This window comes from Falco punctatus, assembly GCF_963210335.1.
Source record: "Falco punctatus genome assembly, chromosome: 4".
NCBI lineage: Eukaryota > Metazoa > Chordata > Aves > Falconiformes > Falconidae > Falco > Falco punctatus.
The window spans coordinates 12,457,356-12,477,800 of record NC_137583.1 but is presented as its reverse complement, the minus strand read 5'-3'; the positions used below and the strand labels follow the sequence as shown (position 1 = coordinate 12,477,800).

At 44.3% G+C, this 20,445-nt stretch overlaps 1 long non-coding RNA gene across 2 annotated transcripts in view; it reads right to left on the bottom strand.

Moving 5' to 3' along the window:
- The window catches only part of LOC308062063, a 77,399-nt gene that overhangs the window by 15,203 nt on the left and 41,751 nt on the right, over nucleotides 1–20,445 (bottom strand). For both annotated transcript variants that reach the window (XR_013927459.1, XR_013927460.1), the window contains exon 1: nucleotides 1–20,445. This exon is cut by the window's left edge; it is cut by the window's right edge and continues 41,751 nt beyond it. This is a non-coding gene — a long non-coding RNA (uncharacterized lncRNA).

Genomic DNA, 20,445 nt, shown 5'->3' with positions numbered 1-20,445 from the left:
TTTTCATAAATAAGAGATTTGGGATGGAAGAATGGCTATTTTCTTTTATACAAGCTATTACACTCTAATGGTTGAAGCGAAGACCTCGGTTCAGCTTCCTGTGGACAGTTTTAACTTGCTGTGATACCTGCTCTGCGGGGAGCTGCTCTTGGCACCAGTGTTTGCGCAGCCCCTGACCCGGAGGATTTGGGTACCTCAGTATCGCTGGTGATCATTTGACTCTCACAGGTCCCAGAAAATGGGAGGATAGGGTTGATTAAGTCACCTGTCCAAAGTTCAGTGTAAGTATGAGTTGGAGCTGGGAATGATACCATGATCTCCTGAGTCCCAGCAGAGAGCTGGTCCCACCAGGCCGTACTGCCCTTCTCCATACAGGAGCATGTTGTGGGCTACTCGTTGCACCTCATCCTTTCCAGCTATGCCAAAGGCAGCAGAAATGATTTCCCCAGGAGCAATACAGAGAAACAAGGAGTATCACCCCAACCTGCCTGTTCCTGGGCTGTCCCAGGGAGTCCTCACTTGGGGAGGACATGCCAGGTGAGGACTCAACCGTCCTCATATTTTTTTTTCAGTTAAAGCACATTGGTAGCAAAGTTTGACAGGAAAAAATCGACCTTCTGCTGTCCAAACAAACTGCAATTTCCAGGTTTGGAAGCTCTTACCAGGGGTACATTTCTTGTCTAGAAGAAGATTCTGTATCCCGGGTTATTCTCTGTGTGCACAGTGTAGTTACACTTTCAATTGGCTTTTTCTCCAGTGCATTCTTCAGTTATTGCTTATGGAGACATGAAACTTTTCCAATAATGATCCTAATAATTATAGCCATCTCATTCGGTCTTAACCAACTGGCGACTGTATCCTGATCAGGATCAATGGGAAGTTAAAAGAATATACTTATTAAACTCAATAAGGGTAAGTTACTAGTTAATGATGTGAAAATTATGTCACCAATAACTGTGTAATTACATTCTTATTAATGCATTCAAACATCTTGCCATTTAATTGGCATTTAACAAGCTCATTATAGCAAGATAATTAGATAGCCATTAATTGGTAAAACACTGATTGACGTGTAGTACGTTAATAGATGTCTAGTGTGTAGTTGTGTTGCTATATGGTAATTTAATGCTTTCATGCTCCTATCAATTAGGTCGTTTAAAATATACAAATGTTGTGTATTATAAAGTGATTGTATATTTATTGGAAAAGTCATCATGACTGAATCAGAGTCAATGTGTTACTTGCATACGTGTTTATCTTTCATTTCAATACAACCTCTGCTGGTACTTGTAGGAAGTACAATAAACAACTAAGTTCCTGGGACCTCCTTTAGTTGCTACGTTACAAAATGAAGCAGAAGTGGCCAACATGTGGTTGATGACCAGCGTGTGGCTCTTGACCCAAAGCTGAATCAGCTGAGTCCCCTGACCAAAATAAAGGCCCAGGTGGATAATCCTGAGCCTTGGAAGAAATAAAGCAGTACCAGTCACGGAGGATGGCATCATCAGTGTACCCAAGGGTGCAGCTATGTGTCCCATCCACGCCAGCATGGTGGTACCGTGTGCCCCATGGGGAGCTGTTGTCACCTCCCACCTGTGAGCCCCTGCCAGAGCATGGCTCTCTGACTGTGGTGTTGGCCACAGAAGGATTTTGGTATGCCACTTGTGGGATAGGAAAGTTCATGCTTCCCTTCTAAGAGCTGCAGTGCCTGAAGATCTTGTCATACATACAACGGTAAAGCCTAGGCTCCCTTATTCCGAAGTCCCAGCTACATGTGGCTAGCAAAGTGGTTTGAGGAATGATCTGAGGTCTGCCTCGAGCAGAGATTCTGTTGATGGCTGCTAAGTGATGTACAAACATACTGACCAACCCATTATCTTAATTATTCTTCCCTATGTCATGCCTGTGACAGTTTGGGGTTTTGTGACACTCAGAAGATGATCTGGGATTATGTGCTGTTCACTTGATGTTAGAGCTTGTTCACACACGCATAATACATACCTCTATTTTTGCAGAAAGGTTGTCAGATGAGTTGAAACAGGACAGATAGTTTAAAGATGTAATATTGTTATTATGTGCATTACAGTAGCAGCTAAAGGTCCAGCAAAAAATCAGTTTCTTTTCGTGCTGGGCACTGTATAGACACAGAGAGGGAGCTGCTGTTCTGAGGACCCTGTTGTCAAAATGGACTGGACTGCCAAAGGGCTAGTGGTGGAAAGTCCATGTCAGGAGGGAGGAGCAGACAGAAATTAATATTGCAATCTATGCTAACACACGGAGACAAACAAGGTTTTGAAATAGCGCTCTGAGATGTCAAAAAAAGCAGCAAATGAGTCTCACTGCTGCCCCAATTCTCTGCATCACTCTAAACCACTGCCATGAGTAGCCTGTTTCCGTGGCGTTTCTCACTTCTCCAAGTCATCCAACGCTCCCAGCCCTTGTATCTCTATTAACACCCTGGCACAGCCCTTATTGCTGACAGTGCCTCTGCAGCACAGAGGTGTGGAGGCATTCAGGTCTGCAGTGAGGGGCTTCCTGGGAATGATTTGTCTGTTCTCCGTAAGTTCATTGTGCAGAACAGGAGATCTCGATTAAGCATAGAATTGTACCAGAAATAATGAATTAACTTATAGTACATTTCCCCAGCTACCACAGGATTGGTCCCAGTAGTGTATTAAGTGGAAATGCTAATGTAAGCCTGATTGCAGTGATGACGTGAATATTGTTAATGTTGATATCCCCAAATTAGCTCAGAGGGGGAAATTTCAGTTTGAATTTTGCAAATGGTGTGTGGCTACTGTAACATTTAGAAGAATCCATTTAATTCTTTTCCCATTATTTTTAATTTTAAAGACTAGGAAAATAACAAGAATGATGGGTTCACTAAAAATAACCATTATGTGACCATGGAAATATGAGCTTTCCTTGAGGAGACAGTCAGCTCTGCAGGGTATACAACATTCTGCTATATTTTGCTTAGCTGTGCATCATTTGTTCAAAAGTAGGTAGTTCAAAAAGGCTTGGAAAACGTGGTGAGTTTTTATTAGGGGAAAGTTTTAGCAGGGTACTGAAGAGAATGTTTTGTTTCTTCCAGCCATTATGGTAAGAAAAGAGATTTAATGCATTGAGAAGTAAAGAGGGCAGATTGTTCTGAAAAACTTAGGAGTGGTAGAGTTGTGGGTCAGCTGAGGTGGTGCATGGTGCAAAGCAGTGAGGGTGGAAGAGTAGTTGCAGTGCACAGGGGTGGGATGTTCCTGTCTAGTTGAAGATTTATGGTTGTTGGGAGAGCTTTGCTTGGGTCCATGAACAGAATGGGTTGGGGCTGTGGAGCAGAACAGAGGAACATGCCCAGATTTTGGATGGTGGCCCAGGGGAGATGACTAGGTTGGGGAGGGATGAAACAAGATAGACCTGGCTGCCAGAGCTTGACCTGCACCGTATGAGTGGCCCAGGAGGGGCTTTGGCTGGCAGTGGAGCAAGGCACTCAGTGATGTGCTTAGGGATGCAGCTGTGGCACGATGGGAGAAGCCTTCTCGGCATTCTTTTCTTGTGCCCGTCTCTAGCAAGTGTAAATCCTTGTGCCATTATCAGCGGCAAGTCAGCGAGAGAGCATTTATCAAAATGCAAACTTGAGCTGTAGCAGAAACAGGCATCTCTGTAAGTACAGGTCAAATAAGCTCAAAGGACAAACTTTCCTACGGTCCAGGTAACTTGGAGAAGTGCCTTTGAATGCAGTGGGAACATGCGGTGATGAGCAGAACAGGTTGCTTACCCCTGGGCATAGTAATTCCTGTATTTTCTCCACCGAGCCTTTTTATTTTGAATTTGCAGCCAAAAGCAGGTAGGCAGCTCTTGAAATCATTTGCTTACAAGCTCTGATACCCATCTGAGATCAGGACAGAAATCAGATTAAGCTTGTTTGTGTGTTAAATGTTAGGGAAAAAATGACTTGTTTTAATAAGGGTCAAGGGCTGCAATGTGCTCCCCAAAGCGGACAGCCCTTGTGCTTATCTGCAGCCAGAGCCTGAGTAAACTCCAATCACATCAGACTCTTCCCTCATCACCATGCTGCCTTCCTACCCTCCCATCTTGCTCTTTACCTCCCACCACACAAAAAAGATGGGATTAAAGAAAAAAATAGTACTTCTAGCAAAATGCCAGGGTTTTAAATTAAATTTAAAACAGTTTAATTGCCTAATTGCTCAGCTATTTTGTGCAGTTTATTAACAGAAGCAATTCTTCGGCAGTCATGCCAACATAGCAGAAAATTGGCATTTGAGCCAGGGGGAATTAAAGAGGCAGAGTGCGGAACTAAAACAAAAAGAATGCCTCGAACCTAGTGGAACAGGCATTTGAGGCTTTCGTCTCATTTTTATCTCACTCCCTAATCTGCTGTAGAAAGATCAAGGCTTGGTTTTGCTTTTTAATGTGGGAATGACAGTTGCTCATCACCAGTGTCTTTGCGTTTGGAAATGTACTGCATTTCCAAAGAAATGAATGTCTAAGGAAGCAGCACATTTACAAAGAAAATAAAATGCAATTCTTGCCAATAATACTGGCATCTTTTAAAAGAGTTAATTTGATGGCATTTTTCATAATAAACCTTACTGTTAAATTTGCGTGTGTGTACTCAAACAAAACTAGCAAATCATCCATATAAATGAATGCATGCACTGACTGAATAGAAGAGATTAATATTCAGTAATAATACACCACAGTCATCATATGCTCTTTCCTTACCATACAGAAAGAAAAAAAGAAAAGAGAAGAAAGTAGAAGGCAGTCATGATGCAAAATATATAATCTAATATTTATTCCCTGTAAAAGAGAAATTCTGGTCGACTATAGATGCTGCTATTGCTCTGATCTTTAGGGCTGCATCCAAGTATCCATCTGTGGAGCTGTCAGCATGTCCTTGCTGATGTCTCCTCTCTTTTTTTGGGTAGGCAGCCACTTGGGAAGCTCTTGTCAGGTGTTGCAGAGCAGAGATATTAAGAGGGGAACCCTGGACAAGCTACTGGGACTTCAGTGTAAGTTTATTTCCTTTGTGTGTGGAGACAATTGACTGCTTTGGGGAGGATTTCTATAGAAACAGGTATAGCTGTGATGAACCTACTGTGTTCATCTCATGTTCTCAGCCTCAAAAAGAGAATTCCATGCACAGTGATGGTCAAGATGATATCCAGGGCGGTTTTTGTTACTTATATCAGTCAGAGTCAGAATTATACCCCAACGTATTTAAAGCAGTCCTGTTGGTCATTGTGTGGCTAACTGGCACATGCAATCACAGGAGTTACGTTCACGAACTAAATTTCCTGCTGGTGTCTGGTAAATTGGGGCAACTTGAGAGATGACACATTGCAGGTGAAAATAAGCCAGAGCAGAGCTCTACCTTTTTGTGTTGGAAATGCATTTTCAGATGCCCCTTTACATTTACAGGAAGGTCTACTTGAAATAACAATTCTGTCCTTCCAGCTGTACAAGTGCTTCACGGTAGACAGATTTTTCTAGACTGCATTCATCCCGTGCAATTTGGCAGGTTTCCTGGAGAAACCCAGAGCATCCCTCCTATTGGTACCCATCTCCGAGGCCACTGCAGTGGGGGCCAAGGCTGGGGATGGTGGTGAGCACAGCCCTGCCCTGCATGGAAGGGGAAAGACAAAACCTCTGCAGTGTAGCATCACACAAGGACTCCCATTTAAAGCTCTCTGTCTTCCCCCGTGCTAACACACACAGGCACCAGCGGCTGGCAAATGATCAGTGCATGACTACACCTGGGGAAAAAAAAAAAAGGGCAACAGTTGCTATATTTACTATAAGCAGTGTGCCCCAAAAATATGCTTCTTCAGTGAGATAATCCTGATGACTGCAGTGATGATTGCAGAGCAAGAAAGAGATGCCAGTCAATCTCACTGGGGCCAAAGGCTCTCAGAGGGCCGACTGAATGATAATGACTTTATCCAGAATACTCAAGGCCCCATTTCTACCCTAATTTTATCATTCAGATATCTCAGCTTTTTTTCCTGTGTGTAAAAAGGTGATGATCCAGTTATACACACACTATGGATTAAGCCAGTTGTAGGAGAGCTAGATACTATACAGTGACAGAGTCAGAGAAGTCTAACTTCTCCCTGCTTCAATTTTTGCAAACAACCCCACCTCAATTTTAGTTCAGACAAAATATCTTTGATATATTTTGACATATGACATTTTTATGTATTGCTTTATCTGAAAAGCTGACATTTTCCATGAGAAGCAGGTATTTCCTGTGAATAGAATTATTTAGATGTTAACTGTTTGTTTTGGAAAGCCAGTTTCAGTGGAAAATGTTCACACTGGTTCCGTTCTTTTATCACATGGAGAACAGGCAAATTTGCCTTCTCTTCTGGTGAGCTTTCATGACTCCATCTCTCATTCAAGGTCTGCTTGTTCCAGCCCTTGGCTGTAATTGTACAATGCAAGTACAATTGTACAATTTGTACAAGCAATTTAGGTGATGGTCAAATTTCCATATTTTCAGTGCAGAAAATTGGGAACCATCAAGAGCAGTGGCCCTGGTGATAGTCAAAGCAAGCGGGTGGGATTTCAATCTAGAGATAAAGGGGAAGCTCCCAGTCTTATCATCCATTTACTGCAGGTATGAAGGGATGGGGTGAAGAACTCGTTTCTTCAAGTAACAGACAACTGCAATTTCTTCTGGCTTTTTCGCCTCTCGTCTAGAAAAATGGTGAATGGAGCACTCAACTTCCTATCTGTTTGAAGCTTCTGACACTAGGTGATGGCCACACATTTATTTTCTCTCAGCCTCCCTGTTAATCTTGCTGTACTGAGATGGTTTATCTCAGACCTTGCCTTTGTTGCCAGGAAGAAGTGCATTTTCCCACAGGAAAACACATGTGCTTCAGCCAGTAAGCACCTCATGAGGGCAGAGAGATACAAGTGCAGCTAGGACGTGGCAAGTAAAGCAGCACAGGGTCGCTCTGTGCGCTGCAGGACGTCGCAGCAGCACCGGGCAGTGCTAAGAAACATGTAAAGGCATCCGCAGACCTGAAAGCTAAGCTATCTGATACCACTGACTGTCACCCAAGCTCTGTATGCTGTGGCATGTAGCACCTGTTGCCATCCTCCCCCTCCTGCGCGACCCTGCAGCATACAGTGAGCTTCCAGCTCTCCAGAGTCCCCGGAGCAGCTACTGTGGGAGATGGATCACGGATGCTTTGCATGATCAGGAATTGCTGCTGCTGCCTCAGTAGGACATGAAAGAGCACCTTGATGCACCTGAGAAGAGTTTACATTACAGTGAGCTGTGACCTACTTTTAAACTCTCTCTCTTATGGCGTAGTGCAGGTATTGAGCCTGTTCAGACCCGGTTGCTTTTGCAACCTGCACCCAAGGGAGAGCACTTCTCAAACACAGCGACAGCCTGGTCAGTGCTCTGGGGAGTTCCTAGCTATTGTATCTAGATCTATACAGCCTGCAAGCAGCCCCAAAGGTATCTGCTTCACACTGAATTTCCACTGATTTTGACTCCTCATTCACTTTGATTCTTTTAAAGATCTCAACTTCCAGCCTCTGCAGGTGGTGGCTGCTGGAGGATTCACACAGCAGCCTGGGACTCCTTATGGTCACCGAGATTTTCAGCTGAAACCGTGCCATTTGCTTTTCTGTGTTGCAGACCTTTTGCCAGGTGCATGCCCTAATTTTCTGTCCTCTAGGTCTGACACCACTCATCTGCTTACACATGCCCCACAGCACAAAGTCCACAACTTTTCTGTGCTCCTTCTGTGCTCTCTCTCCTTGGATGCAAATGCACGTTTGGCAGAAGTCAAACTTCTCTGCGCCTCCTGCCCCAGAGGGGTGACCTGGAAGAGGAACCGCAGGTAACCCCTTAGACCCAAAGCTCAGGGTATGGGTTGCTCAGATGGTCTTTATAGATCAGTGGGATAAAATGATATTTTAGCTCACTGGCAATAGCAAAGAATATTTATAAGACAGGTGTGGGAGATACATCCCACCCCTGCTCCTTCTCATAGCGCCTTTGGTGAATGGGGAAGTTGACATGCAAAGTAATATTTCACTTCTTTTTTTCAGCTTTATTTAATGTTTTAAAGCACGTAAAAAGAATATATAAACCCCAGAATTTGTATTTTTTTTTTTTTACTTAGTGATTTGAGGAAGACCTGGAGGGAGGAAGAAGGCATTACTTTTATTTATTAATTCCCCACCACCACCACTACCCGTGTTTTGCCAGCATCTGCATAGTGTTTCATTTGACCTGATATGGCCTTCTGGGCTGAAAACCACTGTGCTGGCCTGAAACATGTTGCTGGGCTTCCTCAGCTGGGTGCAAGGGTAACCACATCAAGCAGGCACATGTCTGGGAGAAGTTGCAACAAGGCATGTGGTGTCTGGGAAAGTCCTGGGGAGAAGCCAGCCCTTCGCTGTTAGTGGAAGAGGAGCAGCAGGAGGGGACAGCTCTGGAGGAGAAGGTCCATTGTGTTAGGTGCAGAGTTAGGAGCACGCTTTGCTTACTGTGCTGGAGGCACATTCAGAAGGTGTGTAGCATCATGGTGGGACACGCTAATAAGCAACATCATTAGAGTCCTCCAGAGCTTGGGAAATGCTGGGTAAAGACTGAAGCTGGAGGTATTGTCTCTCCTAACTTATGTTTTGCTGCTGTTTCTGAGTTTGTCTGGAAGGCGCTGCCTCACGTGGCCAGGATGGAACACCCGCCCAGGATGGTCTCCACCACCCAGCGAGAGGCAACAGGTGGGAGATGGTGGGTTTTGATGCTCATGCAAGTAGAGGTACAAAGAAGTGAGGTGTAATCTCCACTGCAAATCTGGCTGAATCTCTTTTAAGGATAAAAGGAATGTCAATGAAGCAGGGAAGATCAAAGTGCTGGTATTTAGATGTGGACTGGAACTGTGAAAAAGGTTTGGCCCTCAGGCAAACCCAGAATTAAGCTCTCATTTCAGGCTTGATGGTAACAAATTCCCACCAGTAGATTTGCTGAGGCATTCACTGGCCTGGAAAACACATGATCTGGTCCTGAAAATCCAAGTCTTTTATATGTGGGTTCCAAGTAAAGGATTAACACTTTGGAGGAAAAAGAAGTATTGGATCCAAGTACACAAATCTCCACCACCCACAGTCATATTAATATAGTTTATAGATCAGAGGGAGGTTACACTCAGGTCATGTCTCTGTTTTCCAATGCATCCATTGGATGCAGAACTGGGAAACTAACAGCACCTGTAAACTTCCCTGATCACTGAAATTAACTGGAAAAATCAGATGTGAATGCACGGCAGAACCCCCATCTTCCAAAGTTGCTGAAACTTCAAATCCTACCTGTATCCCAAGAGAAAATTCCAATATTGAGCCGATTTCCTAGATTGTAACATTTGTTTCTTTCATGTTTTTAAAATAAAAATAATAGACAGTAAATATGACAGCCCAGTGATTAAACATATTTAGATACTATTGAAAAGGAAATGGGTTATGACTCTGCATGCAGGCAATGTATCATTTCTTCTAAAAAAACAACAACCTCAAATGATAATTTCTCTTAACAGGAATGTTTTTTTTTTGGCTAATCCACTTCTTCAGTCTGCTCTGCCCAAATTGTTTTTCTGAGAGGACTAGCATATGATACAGATCTGATAGGATGTTTTATTTTGGACCAAGTAATTGCATTAATTAGTACAGCCAATGATCAATGTTAATTAAAAAAAAAAAGAAAAACTACAAAGGCTTACCATTTCAAAGCTTTCCAAGAAAATATTTGAGTAGTGAAGCCATTTTAGGCATACAGTTAACCCTTCCATCTGCATCTCTGTCAAATAAATCCTCTCCTATGCTTGCACGTGCACAATAGCCCCATTAATTTTAACTGGTACTATCATGGGACCAGCGAAAGAGAAGTGCAGCTTGTTACCATCCTTCTCTCCCTCCCTTCCTCAGCTGAAATGATGGAGAATGGATCATGACAGAAACACTCGTTACAACCTAATGGATGTTTTCGCGTGATACTACAGAGACACAGTGAACTGGAAGGCCCTCCTAGGAGGACACATGGGATGAGTCCTTCCTCTTGCTAGACCCACCGGCCAGCCTCCTGTTGTGCCCTGCATTAGGGCTTTCCATGACAATCTGTGACACAAAACGTGACTTACAGCAACGTGAACCGCTCAGGCCCAGGCTGGGATACATTTCCTCCACAGCTTTGAAGATAGCAGATTGGCAGATTAGCAATTAGCTGTGCTACATTTCTGATGGCCTCCACAAAGATGTGGTGCCTGTCCTGAAACACTGAGAATCTGGAAAGATTGTGGTTTGAACAGCTATTTAATGCAGACCCCTTTGAATCGGTCGTTTCCTCCCACCCCAATGACTTTCCTTGCTAGCAAAACCTATCGACTCTAACATTGTCAGGAGGGAGCGCGTTCGGTGGGAAGCCAGGGATGCATCCGTCTTCTGACAGTAGGAGCTGCTGTAGTATTGTACATGTCCCTGCAGACACCAAGATTAACAGTTTGACCTGGTTCCAAATGCAAAAAAGCGTTTGTGGCAGAGGCTTTGTCACAAAAGGCTGCCAAAATATTCTGCCAGACAGCAATAAACTCAATTTACATTATAACTTAACACTTCCTTACCCCTCGTCCTCTTGCCAAGTATGACAACATAACATGTAGGAGCCTGCAGCATGGTGTAGGGAAAAAAAGCCTCTAACGTTTTCAAGCAGAAAATTCTTGTGAAAGACCAACTCACTCTCTCGGAAAGCTGCCGGAAACTTCTGGAAAGCACCGTTAATAATGTCCTTTCCCCAGAAACTACCTCCTGCCTGGCTCAGGATGTGTACAGAAGATGCTGGGCAAAATCACTGTGCTGTGTTCCTGCAATATTGCCGTTGTATCAAGAGACATGAAGGTCTTGGCTGGTCTCATCCAACATGGCTATGGAATAGCAGCTCCATGGCTGTCGTTGGACCCAGCATCTTTAAGCATTGACCTGCTGTTGCTGGGGCCTTACCAAGGAAGACTTTTGTGCCCTGGTGTTGCCGTGCTTCTTGCTCAGAAAAGGCTCTGCCTTTTGCAGTCAAGCAAGAGCCAGCTTTTGCCCGTGCCTGTGCTGCAGAAAGCTGCTCCACCACCCTACGGAAACCTCCTGCCCGCTGCAGCCATCCACCTTCTCCTCTCGCTTTCCCTTTGCCAGCACTTTTTCCTCCTCATTGTCACCTGGGAGTGAGAGGATTTAAGGCTGTGTGAAACTCATGCTGTTTAAGAAGCGCAAAGGGAATTTCAGTCGATAATCAGTAGAGTTTCCACTTCGTTAGTGTAGGCATACACTAATGTTAAGAGCTGCAAAGCTTTACAAACTGTTTTGTTGCTTGTGATGTTAGCTGTGTTTAGATCTGACTTAACCAGAACTTCAGAGTATTTTTGAACTCGAGAATATTTTGCTCAGCTCCTGAAGAGCAAAGCCAACAGTCCCTATTAAGGAAGCACAACAGATGTCCAGAGGACACAACGAAGAGTGGTTCATGGAAGCGGTTCAATTGCTGCTGGAATTCTGCTGTCTTCACCAGTTGCTCTGCTACAGTGACCTCCAAAGTCTACTAAGGGCGTTACAAACACCAGAGCCAACTCTACTCAAAAAATATTTAACATGAAGGGAAACAGGTTCAAATGGAATGAAAAGCAGAGCATCAGCAAATTGCAGCAAAGCGCAGAATCTGCCCGTGTTTCCAGAATAATGAATGTATTCTGACTACATCAGCTGTGTGTATCCATGCGGTAGCCAGCCATATTCAATATTTTTAATGTATACAGCCATATTTTGTCTCCAGCAACAGACTAATGCTGTAATCTCTGCATTAAACCCCCAATATTTTCTAACAAAAGAGATCTGTCTTGGAACAATTCTGATGGAGCTCCTCCTTTTTTTTTTTTTTTTTTTTCCTGGTTCACCTACGTGCACATGGATTCTTATATGACCTCTTACTCCAAATGCTCAGCCTCCTCTGTCCCAATTTTGACAGCTAATGACAAAAACCTACCTGTTTCCCCCCCCTGCCCTCCCCCAGATGTGACACTGCCCCTGAGAAAGACCTGGCGACTGCTGTACTCCAGTATCTTTGAAGGAAGAACTCCTTGTCAGTATGGTTTTCTGAAACGTAGCCTGTTTGTTTATGGCCAGCTCAAAGGACAGGCAGAAAGGACACGCAGATTTCTGGTTGTGGAATAGACATACCAGTGTTTTCCAGTTGCTACTCCCAAGTTCACAAGCAGTTTGGAATGTAAGCTATGCTGTGCTATCGCGCTTTTATTTTATTATAAGCAGGTACAGAAAACGGTCTGATTTCCCAATGAGAAAATGGTGGGCACAAGCTTTCTGAGCTGGAAATGAAAATAAAGAGCATTCCCATGTGTGTAGTCTGGAACAACACCCATCAGTTTAACTCCAACAGGAAAACATGATGGTCTCCTGGGTGTCTGGAAGTGTCTCAGATAATCTACCCTTCTATTAGTGCTAGCGATTTGCTTTCCTTTTCGACACACAGATGCGGTTTTATTAAGCACCAAGGTTCAGTAACAGAGTGTAGTTATTCACTCCTGCCTCCAAATCAGCTGTCGTGGCCGTCACCAGGAGCTAACTCCATCAAAAGCATCTCTGGTGATCCAGGGGGAAGAGGTTAGCGGTGCAGCTCAGCTCCTGCTAGGGAGTGGTCTATGACAGAAAACAATATATGCCTGAGGCTAGGCTTGCATTGACCTTGCATTGACAAAGAGTAAGGACAGGCCCAGAGGACCGCGGTCCTTTCCTGCCCTGAGAGGGTTGTGGTCCAGAATAGTCACCCTGGGTCTGTGCTCAGTGCTGAACCTATGTGGGTTTGTTGGTTTTGGATTTAGCAGCTTGTCAGGCAGGCTACAGTCACTAGCACAAGAACTGCTTTTAAAAGGAATCTACAAGGCAAATATCTATCGTCTCCCTTGTTCTGGTAACAAAGGCAACGCAAATTACTGGGAAGGCTGAAATGAAAACGGAGAATGAAAATAATTAAACCCCTCTCCTACCAGCCATGCTGGGCCTGGCTTTCTGCTCTAGCATTATACAGTTAGAGTCAGCAGGAGCGGAGCTGTCTGTGACAAGGACTCTCAGAGTTATCTTAAATGGTTCTAATGTAGATAATGTTTTTCGTTATTTCTTCCATGTGCCAGCATATGACCCTGTGTATCTGGCCTGTCAGTTCAGCACAGACTATGCAGCGAACTACACTCTGGAGCCCCTCGGATCTTGTCAACCCAAAATTAGCAATTGAAATAAGCTTTGCAAAGCATGGGGTATGTGCTGGTTCCAGAAAGACAAACATATGCTTTTGGTGAGCCCAGACACTTGTTTCTTGGTGCTGAAGAGCAGTTTGGATGTGCAAACATGAAACTTAATGGTGCTGGGATACACCTAGGACAGAAAAATTCCTGCATATATTTTTCTTTGCATCTTCTTTTTAATGACTGGATGTAGCAACCCTGAAAGAGGCAAGTATTAGTGCAGATTGGAGACAGGAGTCCTGGGGGCAGATACCTTGCTGGATTCCCCACACAGCTTTGCCAAGGCTCTTCATTCCTGACCTGAAATGGCTTTCTTCTGGCACGGAGGCTTAACTCTGCCTATTTTCTGCTTAACTCTGTGCCTGCTTTCAACAACCTTTGGCATCCCTTACATCAGCTCTGGAGCACGCTGTCAAAAGCCCTCTGTCCTGACTGGCAGGATGCTGTAGTCCACCAGCCCACAGACCTATGATGAAGCCCTCCCTCCTCATCTTCTAACAGACACAGGGTGAGGCACTTGTCTTGCAGCCTCCTTTGCTATCACAGGTCTGCTTGAGCATGGGCGGCTTCTCCCAGTCCAGGATGGCTGAAGCTATTAGGCATGTGACAGAGGAGGAGGGGGGCAGTCACTCAGCTGGATATGACTAAAGCCAGGTGTGAATCCTGGCCTCACAAGATGAAAGTTGTTCACCTGTGACCACCCTGGAAAACACTTTTGTGGGAGGATTTTACAAGCACTTGGCTCTGATTCCGCTCGGCTCCCCTCAGGACTGTGGGAGCACAGCCCTTACAGAAGCAGAGCTTTACCCTTATGAAGTGTTTCAATATTTTTGACTGATGAATTTGCACATTATATATGTGAAGCCATATGTGACTCTGTCGGAACTGCTCCAGTTTCCTATCCCTTGCAATGTGTTGTGCTGCTTTTAGCACACAGAAACATACGCCTCCTATCACTCATATTGACATGCCATCAGTTTGATTGGACCATTTCTCGACCGCTGGAGACTGGAGTAGCACTGCTCAAGACAATGGGTTACACTGATTTATACCAGGTCCAACTTTTCCCTGAAATTAATAATACGTTCAAAACAGTGCCACACTGGGGTGAAAGCAGGACTGCTTTTTTGGTCAGAAGATCAGGGGTCCCTTTTTGTTTCAATGCAGATGTCTTTCAGACCTGCCTGCTGTGTTTAGCTTGCACACTGCAGCAACTGCTTTCTGTGGAGAGAAAGCCCAGAGAATGAGAGCACCAGTCTTTCTAAATTGTAAGTCTGTCTTCAGTGCCATACTAGGAGCTCTTAGCACAGCCATAGGAGTCCTAGGCAAGGAGCCCTGAACAAAACACTGTGTAGATATGCAGCAGAAAAAAGATCCCTGTCTGGAGCTGTTACAGTCAACGTGCTCAGCATCCTACTTACAAAGGTAAGTTTGGCTCTGTATTCAGCTGTCAAAACAGGCCAGAAGTTCAGATACCACAGGGAACGTGTGGTATAACCTAACAGAAGACAGAGCGGAACAGAAACCTAGAAAGCTACTTACGTCCATTAATAGTTTTCTTTTTTTTTCTCCCCTGCAAATAAAGGCATAGGGAATAATAATGGGCTCTGTGCTTGTTAGCAGCAAAACACTACCATCGTTTGCTCTAAAACTCCAATCCTCTGTCATGCAGTATCCAAAAGAAAAAGGCAAAGCAGTTCAAAGGCAGGAAGGAGTCTAAGTTCAACTTGTTGAGCAGAGTTTGATACCTTTGAGTCTCATTAATATTTATGTAGGTTGGAAGAACAGAAACTCCATGCAACAAGTATGGAATATATGTACTCAAAACTCCACTCAGTGTATAAACACACACACACACACACATCTTCCTCTGTACAGGTTAGTGGCACTTGATGCTTTACAGTTCTTATCAAATCATTGTGCCTCAGTCAGAGTCACACCTCATTTCCCCCTCCCCATAAATATATTATGATCACATAATGTTTTAATAACTTCACAGGAAAATTGAAAATAAGGCAAAGATGACAATTTATGGATATAAATTTCGACAGCCTGTTTTTTTTATGAAGTCATTAAATGCTTCGAATTGAACAAAAGGTAGGTTCGTAGTGTTGTTTAGCAGCGAATTGGAAATACAATGAAGTCTATAACTCTGGGAAAATAAAACCAACTTTGTCGACTAATTTTCCTTCCATTAGGCTCCACAATTCAACAGGCAATGATACGTTTTTAAGAGGATCAGTAAACATCTTGATGAATTCCCAGCCTGACCATTGACGGTGATTTCATCACACCTCTTTCATTCACAACTACTTGAAGCAAATATGCTCTTTACTGTGATGGATGTGATGCATTTCAGCATATGTACAAGGATGCTATGAAGAAATAAAGCCCCTTCTTCAGCTTAGCTGCTTAATATAATTCTACTTTTGTCTTAAAATTAGGGACTAAATTTTTATGTGGGCTGAGTCTGAACCTTCTGTATCTTACTGGCTGGAACTCAGTTCATTGTTCAAACCACCTTTCAACCCACTGACAGCAGCTCTGGACTTTGGGAAATAATGGCTGAACATGGCATCAGACCTGAAAACCAAGGGCTAACCTTCGGAGTTAGAACAGCCCAAACCAAACCCGTCAGGAGACTCCACATTCGAGCCTCCAGTCCTCTATGTTGGTTCATCTCCCACAACAACCACTCATCCTACAGGACAGGCTCAACAGTTTTTGGAGCAGTTCACAAGGAAGCAGGTGGCATCTTTGGACTGAGAAGCTTTCCAGGAGTGGTGTGAAAGTCCGTAGCACAAGAGAAGCAGTCAGAGTTGACAGGCTGGTGAATATGCTCAGTGTGTGGAATTACAGAAGATGCTTCGCTGCTGGCTAGAAATTTCACAGGCTGGCTCTTCATGGAAAGAAATACTAGTCACCTTAATTAAAAACAAAACAAAACAAAACAACAAAGGTGCTCTGTCAGGCAGAATGGGCATCATCAAAGTGCTAATTCTTTCTAAGACTGATTATCTGCTGAGCTAATAGATTAACAAAACAAAACACAAACAGTGGGTGTGATATGCTGGAAAGTCACCAACCTGATGAAGATTTACATGTAGTGATGAGAGGGGAAAAAGCCATCGCTTTCCAATTCAACTCATTTGAACTTGTGCCAGACACAACAAGGGAATTGTGAGGATCTGGTGCATGCATAATCCATGTGGGTACATGTGTACAACAGTTACTGTGAAAAACACAACACATGCAGGGATGCTGCATTGAATACAGGTCAATGTACAAACAGTGAGAAAAAAACCAGCAGTGGTGGAAGTTGGATGCTGCAGAGCTGGGGATGATGAGAAAGACTTTGTGTTTGCATGTGTGCCTGCATGTGTGCTGGGCATATGCTTGCAGGGGGTGTTATGAAAACAAGCTTCATCCGACAAGCTTTTTGTTACTCCCATTGAAGTATGAAACTAGGACTGGACTTGAGCAAAGAACTCACCTTCCCTTGAACAGCCCTAGGAGGCAATACCAGAAACACAGGAGAATGGAGAGCTGGTTTGGGATAGTACGAGAAAAATACCTGGGTGCCACGTCAGCCTCTCTGCTTTCATTGTGGATGAGACCCTTAAAACCCTTCCAGCCCCTCCTGCAGCCCTTTCCCTTTCCTCTTTCTTACCCTTCAGGGTGGAAATACCACACAAGTGGTGATGGGAGCTTATTTCAAGCAAACGCTCCCTGAAGTTTTATGTAAGGGTTTAAAGACCCAAGTCTGAGTAGCTTGAACAACCACTTTTGATCAAGCAGCTTCTTGAAGAGCAGCAAGCTTCATCTTAAACACAGGACCATGTGGCAAAGTCCCATCCTCAGTCAGTAGGAATAATTTCTCTCTCACTAATTTGTGAGCAACTTTTGGGAAACTCCGGCAATATTTAGCGAAGAACATGGGTGAGGAGAGACTTCAAGAAGATCTCCTGTTGGCAGAAGGCAGGCTGGGTAGGAGCACACAGAGCAATTCCTCTTCTACCTGCCAAAATACTGGCACTCAAAAAACTGCAGCTTCTCATTAGCCCCCTTCTCAGCATCACATCGCCTACCAGCCAGAGACAGCAGGAGGCTGGGGGAATGGACCCCCTTATTGACTGGCCATCATGCCTCCCCAGTGTCCCAGACCTCCCATCACTGTCTGGGCAGCTCAGTCCTCCCTGCAGCACAGCCCAGGAGCTCTACACAACACCCAGCCCAGCAGCTGAACTTGACGTAGTAGCGAGCCAGAGGGAGCTGATCACTGTATCATGCAAGTGAGACACTGGTGAAATATCTACCATATTCAGGTATATAAAGCAGCTCTTTCTCAGGCTGTTTGCTGCTAGGTCAATGTTGCTGTCTCTGTTACCCACCCACCCCTAACTGCTTTGAAACACATGCTGGCATTTGTCAGTGAGACAGATACTATGTCTTTCAGGGCAGAGATGTATTGTGGGCTGTAAGGCCACGTAAATCATCCTAGAAGCAAAAAGCAATGTCACGTTGTTTTCTCCTCAACTGCAGTCAACAGAGCTTCAGCATGGGAAAGGAGGTGAGCACCTGCACATGTACATGCCGAACAGGTCAACACCATCTTCCCAATCCCAGGCTTGGGAATTACAGGCTTGCTAGGGCAGAATTATCCATCATGTAGAAAAACAGATGAAGACTCAGAAAAGAATCCCTTATTAATCAATAGCTGATCTCTTTAAGCAAATAATTTCCAAATTTAGGTGCTGTGCTAGCACCGGGAGACCCAGTAGGGATTACAGCAGAAGTTTTGCAGCACAGAGTGGCACAAACATGAACTTAATTTACTGAGCTTTTAGAAGGAGGAGGGTGAAATCAGACTGTGGTACAAATCATGTTACTACTGTAAGTTTAGTTTGCCAGACACAAATATCCTTCCAGCCAGGTAGCCTAATGCTATAAGGTAACATATGTCAGACTGCCATACTCCCCCAATTTAAAGTTTCCATTTTGCTCAGTGGGAATTAATTGTTAGGTTCTGGCTTCTTCTGTTTTCTTTTTAATGTCAAACACCCATCCATCGAGAGCTGCAAATAATACCCTCCTAAGGGTAAATTGTGAGCTCATTGCTCGTTTAAGTCACATTGAGTGAGAATGCTCCCTAGCTGTGCTCTGTGAATCAAAGACAGAGCATATGCAATCATCTGAAGCAGCAGCTGCATTTCCCAGAAACCTCTGGGAAACCTGACACAATTACTGATCAATACCCTCTCCAGTTAATTGATGAGCCATGGAGCCAGAAGGGAAAAAGTAGAAAGAAAAGAAAGAGGCTATCAATAAATAATCTTAGTTAGGAAACTGAGGTCTGAGGAGAGATGCTTGAAGTTTAAGGGAGGATGCCCACAACCAGGAAGAAAAATGAGGATTATGGAGAAGAGGACCCTTCTCAGATGGATGTGTCTTTTGAAGATAATGGCCATGGCAGAAACTGAGTAAGATGCGATGATGAACTCTGGATAGACTGAAAACATTGTGTCCTAGAGGTAAATACCTGCTCATTGTTGCTGAATTGCTACCTGAGACTCCTATCCTGACCCTCTCCTTATTCCCACCCTGGGAAGCTTTTCTCAGTCCCTACCCACACTGAGCCACGTCTTCCTTCAATTATTCAACGCTGAAAAACTTTTTAATGTACAAAGACGTGGCTCTGAACTGGACCCAGTTTAGAAGCCCAGCTGGTGCCTTCAGTCTGACTCACAGCAGGAGGGAGTCCTGCAGCGTGGCAGGGCTGAGCATCACTGAGGGGACAGTCCCAGGAAGGCATTAGCAGAAAACTCAGAGATCAGGATTGATGTTCATCAGCACAGTTTCAGAGGTGGTGGTGAGTGATGAAAGATGGCCAAGGCAGGAGTCAGAAACTTCCATTCCTGAGGGGAATGAAACTGCAGGTTTGTGCTTTAGTGGGTACGTGTGTGAACTTTGAAGAGGAGGTCTTCACTTTTATGAGCTGGAAATTCACTCACACATGTAAAAATAAAATTGAGGTACATTTATAAAAAAGGCCTCAGGTTCCGTTAAGATGCTCAGAGACTCTTGAGGAGTTGCCAATAAATTTCTATGAGCACTATGTACAATGGAGAGAAAACCACCTCTGTGAAGTGAAGGCCAGTGCTGCCCCAAATGCATGTCACTGATATATCCTCTTGCAACACAAATGCTGTGCAGGTTAACACACAAAGTTCTTTTCTCCATTAAACCAGTTCTGGACCCCCTTAACCAAGCCCAGTTGATGAGCTAGGTGAAAAAAACTTGAAAAGGCTGGAGAACAGAGCAAGCAGGTTCACCAAGAGGCCACAGGGTGAAGCCAAGGAAGATCCTGGCAGCTGTCATCTGGCGGTGACAGTAGCAGCCCCACTGGCTGCTGCTTTTCAGCCTCGCTATGTCTAGACATTTGCAAGCTCACCAGCCATCATCCATAAAAAGTTTAGTACACTAGCAGGAAAAAGAATAATCATCAGGTACAGTTCAGGCAGACCTTGCCTTATGGACCTCTAGACTCTACCACCCACCAAAATTCAACATGTGCGCTCTTTATTTAGGTCTTTCAGAGTTGCAGTGAAAGAGTTACCAAAGGTATTTTCTTCTTGCTTTAGTAGGGAAAGCTGGGGCAAGGGATATGTGAACATCTCACACACCCTAGGCATTATCCATTTGCCCAGGAAAGTGCTAGAAGTTGCTATGCACAGGGAGAAGTTTTCAAAGTCAGAACACAGGACATGTGGTACCCATTTATTCCTCCTTGTGTCCCCAGCAGGAGGTTCTCTGGCTGGAAGACAGCGTTGTCTCCTCTAAGTCTCATGCAGTGGGGCCTCTGGGACAAAGCAATGCAGAAGGTTTGTAGCGCAGTGTTTCCAAAATTGCTCAAGCTGAGCCAAGCATCGCTGTCAGGGCAGAGCTGGTTCAAAACAGTGCCTTCTCAAACAGCCATGGTGAAAATCTCCAAACGCAGCAAGTAGCCAGCTGTAGGAAAGTAGGAGGGAGGTGAACTTTGTATTTCTTCTAGTGGGATAGTAAATTATCAAAGAAAGCATCAGGGGAGTTGTGGTTGAGGCTAAGAGCAGGG